Genomic DNA, 3921 nt, shown 5'->3' with positions numbered 1-3921 from the left:
AACTGCACTTTAGTCGAAAATAAATGTTATTGCTGATATTTTTGATGTTTAATTGAAAAATCCTAATATTTACCTTTTTTGTAAGTAGGGAAAACATTTGTTTTTTTTCCATGGAAACAAACAGAAAGTTGGTGTATGCAATTGGTGTGTATTTTACATTGACTTAAAATGTATGATCTCTTATGTTTTTTCCTCTTGACGTCAGACCATTTGAACTCTATGGCGTCGTCATCTTTTTGTTGGTGAGAACACCTCCATGGAATGAACTTGTTAATCACAAAGTCTTCACACATCATAAGGACTGCAGTTAAGACACTGAAGAAATGAAAGATTATTTAATTACACTAAACGGGTACAATAAACATACCTACATACATATACATACATATGTATCCGTGTGTGTATATAGTGCACTACAATAGTTTCAGGGGAACAGATTACTGAACAGATCTGCTGTGAATTTACATTAAAGCCTAGGAGGAAATGTGGGTTTAAACACTATGAGATTCCATTGCTTCTACTATATGTGTGTGTATGTGTGTGTGTGTGTGTGTGTGTGTGTACGTACATACTTACATACATGCAGACATGCACATATGCATACATGCATACATATACAGATTTTTTTTTTACCTTTGATAATTCTGATTTACTGTAATACAAAATTACACTCTTATAATTTCAATATCATTTTTCAAATTTTGAATCATATTTTTGATTTTTTTAATTATTTTAAAACGGTAATTAGAATCTAAAGACATGCAGTCAAACTTGAGTGATTTGCCTCTAGCAATTTTCAGACTACAGTCATATTTCTGAAAATGGAATCTCTCATTGCATTTAATAAAACCTGTACATGAAAATGTGAATTATAGTATTACTCTCAAATGAAGTTGATCAAATGCCTAACAGGCTGTACTACAATTGCAGTTGGTTAGAAAAAATAATAATATGGTTATGGAACATGCATGAATTGAATTTATAATGGATTTTTGTTTTAATTTATCACCCTGGAGAGCGCTTTAATATAAGTAAAATATACTTTTTCTCTTGGAACTACTTAGTAATGTTCTATAGGGCTGTGAAGATTTTATTTTATCAATACACAGGTTTTAAATTTGAGTATGTGTGTAGTATAGTAGTTTATCAGGTAGTAATTTTGGGAATATGTTAACATTGACAGATCCCATTGTAGTTCCACTCACTGGTCTTTTATACACGGCAGTTGATTTCACCCATGTGTTTGCATTGCTGTTTATCTCAGAGCAATGGGTTATTTTGCATGTATTGCATAAACAGATCATTCAGTTCTGGCAATTTATTCTATTATTTATTTGTATTAATTGGGCACTTTGTAAAGATGGTATCTTGGAGATGCTCTCTAGTGTTGAGCAATTTTACAGGCATTGTCTGTTATGCTCAAACTCAGAATGGTCTGTATTGATGCTCCAAAACTGGTCCAAATTGTCAGATATGTACCGTCATGAGGAAAGAGTAATTCACCCAAATGTACACATAAATATAGACATATACACACATACACACACTTGCATTCTTGCATTAAATGTTTTTAGGTAAATTCTAAATTTGATGAAAAGTTTGAATTGCATTTTGAAATTTCATTCGGACCATTGTATGTATAATATTCTAACCCAGAGAAAGAAACGTAACCTCCTTTCAAACAACTACTTGTGTACTCTGATATGTGCAGTGAAATGTTGAGTTCTAATGCATTGCTCTGTAGTCTTTTATCCTGCATTGCAAGAGATTTGTCAGAGTTTGTAGCTCTGGTGAAATTACTACAAATACTGTTATGGCCCAAGGAGGAGTTAGTATACTCTACAGTGTATGTTGTAGCAACACCAGTTGGAGGCACTGCATGTGAGATAGCGTTTTGCACAGTAGCAATTTTCCCTCTTTTGCACTCACAGATAAGTTGTATGGGAATATCTTTGAAAAAAAAATATGTGGATCTTTCCTATTTTATATTTTTCTGTGTGTTGACTGATCTTAACATGCTTGACTGCCTTAAACTACTGAAGCCACGTTTTTTTTTTTCTTTTCTTTTCAGAAGGCTGTTGTTGAAAAACTGAAATTGTGTATTGCTGGACTTTTTCTTTTAATTGTTATCAGTAGGAAAAAGCTGTGAACGTATGACCTGTTAAGCATCTCCAGGCATCTTTGGTTACTTGAAAACTATGAATTTCCAGTGTAAAATGTATAGATGTAGGGGCAAAGTAAAGGGGTGGGGAAAATAAGAATTAATTAATTATCTGTCAAAAAGGACAATCATTGTCTGAAGAAAAAGCTATTTTTTTAAAGGATTTGCTTTTATTGGTAATCCCTGTGAGATGATTTTGATGTTGTTCATTGGTTTGTCAGATTTAGATTTTCTTTTAGCTTTGACAATCATAGTATGTTTTATTTTCTCAAGGGGAGTAATTTATACGGCTGTTTAGTTTTGTACTTTTCTGGTGTGCTCTCAGTGAAATTTTTAAATTGTGTGTTAACTGTAATAAATTATGAGAACCTGAAAATTCCATTCCATTGTGATATTGCCTCTTTTCTGTCTTGCTGTACAGTGGTGTCTCATGTTGTGGGTGTATTAAAAATTTCAGTTTACAACTGTAAGTCAGTATTTTAGTATGATAGATGAGGTGCCATTTCAAAAGTGTGTGAATATGATTCATTAAACACCTAATACTGTAAAACAAAATCAACTTTTTAATTTTTCTTTGGAATATGAGTGTCATGAGTCATACTCAAACTACAGTATGAGGATTTGCATTACCTTGTTTAATTTAAGAGAACTTTGGCTGAATACTAATACTCATAAATTCATAAAACTCATAATACTCACGTTTCATAGATCATACTTAGAGGGCTTTGCAGACAGCATATTAGGACTATAAAAGAGCTAATTAGGACTATACAAACAGTGATGACTATAATTAAAGCCAATTAAGACTGCAATAAACAAATATCATTACTAAAATAATTAAAATAAAATCAGTACTAAAAAGGTGATTTGTTAATAAATTAAGATAGAAGGGGCAGTTCTAATTACCTCAGGCAGGGAATTCCTGTCTAGGCATCACCATAATCAACGCTACATCACCTTTGGTCTTCATCAAAATTTTGGGTATGCATAAAAGACCTCATAATTAACCTGAGGCTGATGCAGGGTCTGCAGGTCGGTAGGTTACACTGGGGCTTGACTGTTCAGTGCTTTAAGAGTAGGTAAATTTTGACTGCTAGCCACTATAAAGAAGCCAGGAGGGCAACAGTATATAACTTGCCCTTTTTGACCTACTGTCATCAGTAAAGCCCAGTATCACCATGTAAACGGTGTCTGATCACCTTTATGTTTCCACATGTCTCATAATAATGAGATAGCTGAAATGTCATTGCTTATTAGATTGTTTGATTAGACTAATGATATAAACAGTTATAAATACTGTTGAAACAGATAGGACATGAAAGACCTGTGTTTCAAAAATCTGATGTAGTTATGTCATTCAATGCTTTGCCATGTCATGTACACATTTTTGTCTTTTTTCCCTTTGCCATTGGCATTTGTCATATCCCAAGGGATTTTCAGTTGTTCATTGTTCTAAGAGATTCTGCACTTTTTGTGCAGTACTGTTATACATATGAACTGTATGTGTACTGTAAATGTTAACATTTTGGAGCACAGAGCACAACTGCTGTTTTGAGAGAGCAAGCGAGTTTTAAAAATGTGCAGCTACCATACCCCATGCTTAGAACCGTCATGCTTGAAAATATGTGCTGTAGGACCCCAGCAGTCCACAACACATGGCCCTTCTGTGCTCACCAACTCCAGATCAGCAGATCGAAGGTTTTTTTCAACATAATGCTATGAATCTGAACTGTACTGTGCTTGAAGCCACAGATAAAAGA

The sequence above is a fragment of the Megalops cyprinoides genome, chromosome 1, assembly GCF_013368585.1.
Source record: "Megalops cyprinoides isolate fMegCyp1 chromosome 1, fMegCyp1.pri, whole genome shotgun sequence".
Lineage (NCBI taxonomy): Eukaryota > Metazoa > Chordata > Actinopteri > Elopiformes > Megalopidae > Megalops > Megalops cyprinoides.
Note: the sequence above shows the minus strand (reverse complement) of the source record.